The 10199-nt window shown below is 33.2% G+C and overlaps 1 non-coding gene across 1 annotated transcript; it reads left to right on the top strand.

Moving 5' to 3' along the window:
• Positions 1-8305: 8305 nt before the first annotated feature.
• Positions 8306-8431, top strand: LOC127693158 (small nucleolar RNA SNORA17). The gene has a single exon (XR_007979628.1). It is a non-coding gene; the product is annotated as a small nucleolar RNA SNORA17 (small nucleolar RNA).
• The last annotated feature ends 1768 nt before the right edge of the window (positions 8432-10199 follow it).

Here is a 10199-nt window from a genome sequence, read left to right as displayed (position 1 = left end):
AAGGGATGCCCATAAACATACGAGAAACCTATAGAACCCCAAATAGATTGAACCAGAGAAGAAATTTCTTCCATCACATAATAATCAAAACAAAAATCACACAAACAAAGAAAGAATATTAAAATTGGTAAGGAAAAAGGCCAAGTAACATATAAAGGCAAACTTACCAGAATTACACCAGACTTTTCAACAGAGATTCTAAAAGCCTGAAGATCCTGGGAAGTTGTCAGACAGACAGTAAGAGAACACAAATGCCAGACATGACTGTTATACCCAGTAAAACTCACAATTGTTAATGAAGGAGAAACCAAGATATTCCACAACAAAACCAAATTTAAACAATTTCTTTCTACAAATCCATCCCTACAAATGATACTAGATGGAAAATTCAAACATATGGAGGAAAATTACACCCTAGAAAAAGAAAGAAAGCAATCTTCTTTCAAGGAACCAAAAAGAAGATAGCCACACAAACATAATGCAACTTCTAAAAACCAAACCAAACCAAACAAAAAACCCCCAAGAAGTATAAATCACTGGTCCTTAATATATCTTAATGTCAATGGACTCAATTCCCGCAAATAAAGGCATAGACTAACAAACTAGATACTACAATAGGGCCCAGCACTTTGCTGCATTTAGGAAATACACCTCTGAGACAAAGATAGACACTATCTCAGAACCAAAGGCTTAATTTTTTTCCAAGTAAATGATCCCAAGAAACAAACTGGAGTAATCATTTTAATGTTGAACAAAAACCAACTTTAGACCAAAAGTTATCAAAAAAGATGAGGAATGATACTTTCATACTCATCAAAGGAAAAATCTACAAGGGTGAATTCTCAATTCTGAACATCAATACTCCAAATGCAAGGGCACATTTATTGATAAAAGAATCTTTACTATAGATCAAGATACACTTTGAACTTCAATATCAGGATGCTTTTACACTCCAATCTCATCACTTGACAGATCATGGAAGCAGAAACTAAACAGAGATGCAGTGAAACTAAGAAAAGTTGTGATCCAAATAGATTAAAGAAATATATTTATCTCTATATCTTCATAAAACATTTCATTCTAAAACAAAATAATATAACTTCTTCTCATCACCTCATCGTATCTTATCCAGAACTGACCATATAATTGGTTCTAAAACAAGTCTCAATATGTAGCATATGCAAGGAGGCTGCAATAATTGCATGAGTCCTATCAGATCACCATGGACTAAGGCTGACATTCATAACAAAAGAAACAACAGAAAGCCCAAATACACATGGAAGCTGAACAACTATATATTCAATGATATATTGGTCAAGAAAGAAATAAAGAAATTAATTGAAGATTTCAATTCAATAAATTGAAGCAGTGCTAAGAAACAAACACATAGGTCTGAGTGCCTGTGAGAAGGACCTGGAGAGATCAAATAATAGTAGCTTATCAGAACATCTGAAAGCTCTAGAGAAAAATGAAACAAATACAACCAAGAAGAGTAGAACAGGAAATAATCAAATCGAGGCCTGAAAAGAAACAAGTAGAAACAAAGAGCACACAAAATAATTTTTAAAAAAAAGAGGGGCTGGTTTTTTGAGAAAAAAAATAAGATAGTTGAAACTTTAGCCAGATTAACCAGAGGGCACAGAGACAGTATCCAAATGTAAAACCACAGAAATTTAAAAAAAAGATATATAATAAGAGAAGCCATAGAAATGCAAAAAAAAAATATCATCAAATCCTTTTACAAAAGCCTATGCTGAACACAATTTGAAAATCTGGATGAAATGAGTAATTTTCTAGACAGATACCAGGTGACGAGTTTAAACATTCCCATAACTCTTAATGAAATTGAAGCAGTCATTAAAAGCCTCCCAATTAAAAAAAAAAGCCCACAACTAGATGGGTTTAGTGAAGCATACTATTAGACCTTCAAAGAAGACCTAATACCAATCCTCTTCAAACTATGCCACGAAATAGAAGCAGAAGGAACACTACCAAATTCATTCTATAAATTCACAGTTACACTTATACTTAAACCGCTCAAACACCCAACAAAGAAAGAGAACTTAAGACCAATTTCCCTTATGAATATCGATACAAAAGTACTCAAAATTCTCTTAAACCAAATACAAGAACACATCAATATGATCTTTCAATATGATCAAATAGCTATCTCAGGGATTCTTCAGGGATGGTTCAATATATGGAAATCCATCAATGAAATCCACTATAAATAAAGTCAAAGAAACAAACCACATGATCATCTCATTAGGTGGTGATAAAGCATTTGACAAAATGTAACACCCCTTCATATTAAAAGTCTTGCAAAGATAAGGAATTCAAGGCCCATACTTAAACGTAAAGACAATTAACAGCAAACAAGTAGCCAATATCAAACTTAATGAAGAGAAACTTGAAACTATCCCACTGAAATCAGGGACTAGACAAGGCTGCCTGTTGTTACTCTACATATAGAATATAGTACTTGAAGTTCTAGCTAGAGCAATTAGACAACCAAAGGATGTCAACGTGATACAAATTGGAAAAGAAGAAGTCAAAATACCACTATTTGCAGATGTTATGATCATATACTTAAGTGACCTGAAGAATTCTACCAGAGAACTCCTAAAAGTAATAACTTCAGCAAAGTGGCTGAATATAAAATCAGCTCAAACAAATCAGTGCCTTCCTCTACTCAAAGGATAAACAAACTGAGAAAGAAATTAGGACAAGAACACCCTTTTCAATAGCCACAAATAAATTAAAATATCATGGTGTGACTATAAGAAAGCAAGTGAAAGACCTGTATGACTAGAATATCAAGTTTTGGAAGAAAGAAATAGAAGAAGACTTCAGAAGATGGAATGAACTCCGATGCTCCTGGATTAATATAGTAAAAATGGACACCTTATTGAATGCAATCTATAGATTCAATGGAATGACCATCAAAATTCCAACTTAACTCTTCATAGAGTTCGAAAGAGCAAGTCTCAAATTCATTTGGAATAACCAAGAAAATCGGATAACTAAAGCTATTCTCAACAATAAAAGAACTTCAGTGGGAATCCCCATCCCTGACCTCAAGCTGTATGACAGAGCAATAATGTTAAAAATTGCATTGCATTGGTGCAGAGACAGGTACAACTTGTCAAAATGCAGATAATAAGTGACTATGGAGTATCCAACACCTACCCATACATCACAACTTAGCCACTAAATCAAAGACTACAGAAAATTATTGAGTTGTTTAGAAAGTTGTCAATGTGTGAGAATCAGGATACCTGATGATAAAATAGGCATCGATACAAGGCAAAAACCAATCACTTATAAACTCTTATGAATATAGTTTTATGTAGAAGGTCAGTTAACATGGCATTAAAAATACACGAAATTCCAGGTTGCATCACCACAAATAAAGAGCAACAAGAGGTCAATGACTACTGAGGGAGAATCAGTTTTCTACAGGAAAAAAAAAATCACAAATAAGTTTGCCCAAATCCAGTGGTTAGACTTAGGCACTTACACATATAAGCAAGGCTAAATTGATCCAGTATGTTACATATACCTACATTTATTCATTAAACAACAATAATATATAATGAATCTGGAAAGAGGGCATTTGGAGAAGGAATGGGTTTGTAGAAATGTTGTATATGGACTACTCATGTATGAAATAATAAGCAACATATTTATTAAAATTTTATAAGGGTATAGTATCCAATATGGAGAGCAATGCTAATTACATCATATCACAAATATATTGGATACTAACAATACACTTGATATATACAAGTTATAAAATTATAACAATTTTTTGTTTTGTTTGACCCTTGCACATTAGTACAAAAATTTGAATTGAAGATTGCTTAAATCATTTGAGAGCAAGTGTTAACCATTTTCATTTCCTAGAAGAAAAACACTGCTGAAAATTCATTTGCTTTATTGGAATTTCAAACTGAGTCTAAAATTAAGGGATATATAGCAATAAATTGTTTATGCAACTTAATGCTATTCAAGATATAAGCTTCTATTTTCTGATTATTTAAAAGTAAAGTTCTGATAGAATTTGAAAAATAGTCAATGAAAAATAGCTTCAATTATAGTTCCTGAGATCTAATTATAATCTTTCTATATCTATAGCAAAAGTTTCAAAACATATATTCCATGAATACCAAAAGGAAAATGCTTTTATTTCTATTATCAAGTATTGAAATTATGTAATGTTAAGCTTGTTCTGTTGTTTCCTGACTTTCACATGCCTAGTTGACAATTAATGTAAATAATCTCTTTATTGCTGTCTCCTGCAATATATTCATGTATGAATTAAGATTTTCTTTCATGAAAGGATGAAACTCTAGAGAGTTATAAATCTATGCAAAATAAGTATGAAGCTATTTTTCTGTCTTATTTGACAATAGGAACCCAAGGAATGCAGGAGTCTTATTTGACTCTAATGACACAAGGAACCAGGTGCATTCTTTCCGACCTTTGTGAATACTGGTGCTTTTTACTGCCAATGATATAAAAACATCAAATCTTTGACAGATACTGACTGAAATTAGGATTTTCTTTTGGAAAAATATTATGTGAAAAAGTGATTTTTCAAAAGGACTCTGGGATGCTGTATTGGGGAGAGGTAATGAAAAACTCACCTTCTTTTTTTCTCTCAGAATTCTCAGCACTTAAGGACCTTTTCTGCAAGGTTGTTTTAGCAGAGTCTAGTATTTGTGACTCAACCCATGTCAGGGCAAGGTTACACATGAAGGACGCTTGAAGAAGTATCAGTGAACAGGGGAATACAAATTTTAATACCAACAGGTTCAAGCTGCTGACAGAGTGGACATATTTGCTAAGACAAGTGATCCCACAGGAAAAGTGCATTTCTGAAATTGATAGCTGACCTGACTGTTGGGTGTCCTGGGAAAAGAGAAGGAGGGAGTGTGCTAAGGCTGAAAAAGCCTATATTTGTTTGATTAAGCTATGGGATTCTACTAGATTTTTTATTTAAATATTTTAAAACTAAAATAAAACAACTTCATAAAAACTAGCTTTTATTTATAAACATTTTTCTATTCTTAGAAGAATATATGAATATATTTATTGTGATTTTTCTTCTTTGAACAGAACCAAAAAAAATCTAGGATTATTTTTATAAGATAAAGTACCTTCAATGCCAAGTCCACTAACACTGTCAGTGTTTCCATTAGAAAAACAGGCAGAGATGAAATAAATATTAATTACTGTTCTATCTGACATGGTTAGTTACTTAAAATAAATGATATCATGTCTCATCATAGATTTTTTTCGGCGTGCCGGAGGATGATTTTTAATAGGAAGAAAGACTCTGCTCAAGGCTATAAAAATGAAAGCTTTTCTGGCACTGGAAATTAGTGCTAATACTAGGTTTTAGGTGAGGGTATTGATTTACTTGCAAGAGGAAGGAAGACACTTTAAGCATTTGTGCCAGAATACTTAAGAAGTTCTCTTTGAGCTATTATTATTATTTAACAGTGAAATAAGACATTTCTTTTCAGCATAGTACCTTATAGTAGACTCTCTCTCACTCTCTGTATGTATATATATATATATATATATATATATATATATATATATATATATGCATATATATGGTATATATGGTCTTGAATCCATTGTTGATGCAGACATGTATGTATGCATGTTTATTTATGCACATGCAAACACTCACACAAACATAGTCTACACATATATTCAAATATGTAATAAATATTATTTAGAATGAATTATATATCACTTAAGCTAAAGGATATAGTGTCATCATTATGTTCTAGGTCCAACTGCTTTAGAATATTATTTTAAATTAATACATGCATGTCAAAAGGAAAATACAAGTCACCAAATCCTTGAGTGGTGCAGGTACACATTTAGTTACATAGAAGGCAAAACTTAAAAGTCTGATATTGTGAATCTCCATGATACAAAGTGGCTGTTTAGAACATTCTTTAATTCTGCTTATAGCCATAAAACTGGAACACTCTTAATTGTGTGCTTTATTGACAGTAGCTATAAGTTGTATATTGACAAGGCCATTTATTTTATTAAATTCCCTAGAATAGAAAATGACCAAAATTTTCTTTTCCATCCAAACTTTATTTATTTGAATAGTGTAGTTTTCCCACACAAATTCTACTTGTTTTGGTCACTCAATACATGAATTTATATGTGTAAATGCTTCTGTATACTGCAGTCATGGGAACCATGTAGTAATTTGTACTGTCAGTGGTGTCCTCTTGATTGTATGGAATATATCTGCAGACAATTATTGGAAAGGGGTTTTCATCCATTTCCATATTTTCTCATATCTCCTTTGAGCAATTGATTCTCAGTTACAGTAAACATTTACTTCTGTGATTATCAACTACTCAACTAACTGATGATATTTGAAACTGCATTGCACATTACTAAGGAAGTTCTTTCTAAACTTATTAATAAACTTTCGAAGTTTCCTCAAGTATTATACAAGCATTTTCATTTAAATTAATGTAAAATACTTGCCAAGAACAATAAAAATAAAATTGTTTCATTTCTGTAATGCTTTCCTCTTCAGATTGTTACTCGATTCTCGTTTAATTTTTGAATTGCTGCAATTTCTTTGTGCACTTGTTTTCTGTTTCCAATTATAATATCCTAATCTAGGGGAAAAGCATTATAATAACTTTGACATGTTTTATTCACTACATGTCTGCCCTCTTCCCAGTTATGTGATTGAACTAATGAGATAGTATTAAGAAGTAATCCTTAGGAGTTGTCTTAGACATGCACATGACAAGGTTAGTGTCTGTCCAGGGGACAAACAGCTTTCTCTGAAGCAGGTGTATGTCCTTTCTCGCAATGCAGTTGTCTTGAAACCCTATTCTTGGACTCCAAACACCCAAAACTATCAGAAATATTGAGTGTTCATTAAGTTAATCAGCATTTTCCTAAACCAGTTCAAACATAGGCAATGAAATCTAAAGCAAATGACATGCATTTGAACGTACCAGATACATTTTCATATAAAGTTTGTAAATGGAATTAAGGAAAACCAATTTATACAAAGAAAATTAGTACTTAGGGGATTTCATACTGAATAATTTGTTCAACAGGTTTGAAACTTTCTGTTCTGATCCCCAGAACCTATGTTAATTCTGGTAAGTATGATTACCTACTTGTAATTTCAACACTATGATAGAGACTGGAAATTCCTTGATTGTATCAAACAGACTTGGGGTTAATGAAAGCCTACAACAAGTAACAAAGTGTACAGTGAGGAAAATTCTGACATCAGTTCCTAAATCATACAAGAATGCAAACAAAAACATCTGTATGCACAGGTGCATCAATAAAAATTAGAATATGTATGCACCTATGTATGCACACCATACAATATACCCAGGAAAGCACACACACATGAACACACACAACCACACACACACACACACACACACAGAGAGAGAGAGAGAGAGAGAGAGAGAGAGAGAGAGATTACGAGAAAGAGAGAGAGAGAGAGAGAGAGAGAGAGAGAGAGAGAGAGAGAGAGAGATTAACAGGCAGAGAGAGAGAAAATAGAGTGCATGAGACACTTAAACTACAAAACCTGAATGACAGCATGAATATAATAATAACCATCAGCGGAATTTGTGAATAACAAATAAATTGATTTTCCTTAAGTTATACTGTCTTTATGCTTCTGAATTACTAACTAGACATAATAAAAAGTCATTACAAAAAATGGTCAACTGTGACTCAACTGCTGAGAATTGTACTATGACTATTGTGATTTTAAATCTATTAGTATACTCTTCTTGTTTCTATAATATTCTAAATTTTGGTGATATTTTCAATTCTAATTCAGCCTAATACTTTTGCCAATTTCAGGAAGAAGGAAGAAAGTATTATTTAAGATATTAAACATAGTCTATTTAAATAATTCATTAAATTGACACCCAAACTGTCAGAATTTTATAATAGTTATAAATATATTTTATATACTTCTTAGTACATTTTCACAATGTTTAATTATTACATAACTAATATAATCAACATGATAATTGGAAATTTAAACATTTTTGTGTTTATTGCTAAAAATTATATTTACTCTGAGGGGAAAACATGAATTAAAACACTTTATATTACCTAAATATAAAAAGTACAAAATATAGATTTAATTAAAAGAAATTCAAAGTAATCTAGAATATATGAGCTTATTAATATTACATGATAGTTTAAACATAAAATACATCTCTCGGAAACTATAAATTTTTATTTAAGTTAACAATTATTTGATTATCCAGCCCCTAGCAATGTTGCAGTTTAGATTGCTGTATCACATGTGTAGGTGGCACAGTGGAAAAAGGCTATGTCAAAGCTCAGTGTTCTTTCCTGTGGACATGTGAATGATTACTGTCCTAACATTCGCTGAAAAAAGTGACCCTAGGACCATCACCAGTCTGGTTCCAAAGGGTCTGGACAGGGAGCTAGCCTGAGACTTAAATACTCCCATTGGTAGGCCCTAAACAAAGTACACCCAGGACACCCCAGTGGTATTTCTGAAAGAAAGAAGAAAAGAAGGAAATAAAGAAAAAAGAAAGAAAGAAAGGAAGGAAGGAAGGAAGGAAGGAAGGAAGGAAGGAAGGAAGGAAGGAAGGAAGAAAGAAAGAAAGAAAGAAAGAAAGAAAGAAAGAAAGAAAGAGAGAGAGAGAGAAAGGAAAGGAAGGAAGGAAGAAAAGAAAAGAAAGGAAGGAAGCAAGGAAGCAAGGAGGAAAAAATAAGTGTCCAGAGGTATGTGGATTTATTTCTGGGACTTCAATTTGATTTTATTGATCAATGGGTCTGTTTTTATGCAGATGCCTTGTTATTTCTATTATTTATAACTCAATAATACAAATAGACCTTGTGAATGGTGATACCTTAAGTAATTGTTTTATTGTTAAAGATTATTTTTTGTACTTGTTTTTCCATAGGAAACTGAGAATTGTCCTTTTTTTGTCTGTGTAGAATTATGTTGGAATTTTGATATGGATTTCATTGATTGGTCTTAGTAAGATGGACACTTTTACTATGTTAATCTTCCTGATCCATGAGCATGGATGATTTTTCATATATAAAATTTATTTCATCCTATCACTCAGCCTGGAGCAGAAACAACACTCTAGAATCTCTCCCATATCCAGAGACAACTTGAGTCCCAGAAGGGTCTCAGACTGAGCTCACAGGTTCACAGGAGAGACAGGATCCAATCAATGACAGTAAGTTCAATTAACACATGAGATAAACAGATGGCAAAAGGCTAGTGCAAGAATATAAGCAAACGAAACCAATACTACTTGGCACCATCAGTATCCAGTTCTCTTGCCACAGCAGGCCCTGGATACACTAACACTCCTGGAAAGAAAGACTCTGACCTAAAAATTCCATCTCATGAAGATGATAGAGAACATTAAGGAAATCATAAGTAACTTTTATTATTATTATTATTATTATTATTAAGTTATTTCTACACTCAATATTTTATTGCCTTCTACCCCCATCCACCATGTCTCCACATGGATGTCCCACCCCTCACCCGACCTGACCTCTAAACATCTGGGGCCTCTAATCTTTTGAGAGTTAGCTGCAACATCTCTGAATGAACACAGAACCACCAGTCGTCTACTGTTTGTGTGTTGGGAGCCTCATATCAGCAATAGCTGTGTATTGACTGTTTTGTGGTCCACTGTTTGAGAGATCTCAAGGGTCCTGATTAAATGAGACTGCTGGTCTTCCTACAGGATTGCCATGCTCCTCAGCTTCTTTCAGTCTTCCCTAATCCAACAACAGCTGTCACCTGCTTCTTTCCATTATCTGGGTGCAAATATCTGCATCTGACTCTTTCAGCTGCTTGTTGGGTCTTCTCTCTACTGTCAGTCATTTCATCTAAGGTCCCTGCCTTTGAGTCCTGAGGGTCTCTCACCTCCCAGGTCTCTAGTGTATTCTGGAGGGTTCTTTCAACCTCTTATCTCCTGAGTTTGCCTGTTTCCATTTTGAGGAAACTCGAATGGCTGAGGAGGACCTAAAGAAAAGTTCAAAGTCCTTAGTGATCAGAGAAATGTAAATCATAATGACCCTGAGATTACACCTTACACCAGTCAGATTGGCTAAGAAAAAAACCTCAGGTAACAACACATGTTGCAAAGACTATGGAG

This window comes from Apodemus sylvaticus, chromosome 9 (genome assembly GCF_947179515.1).
Source record: "Apodemus sylvaticus chromosome 9, mApoSyl1.1, whole genome shotgun sequence".
NCBI lineage: Eukaryota > Metazoa > Chordata > Mammalia > Rodentia > Muridae > Apodemus > Apodemus sylvaticus.
The sequence above is the reverse complement of the archived record's forward strand: the minus strand, read 5'-3'. Positions and strand labels throughout refer to the sequence as shown.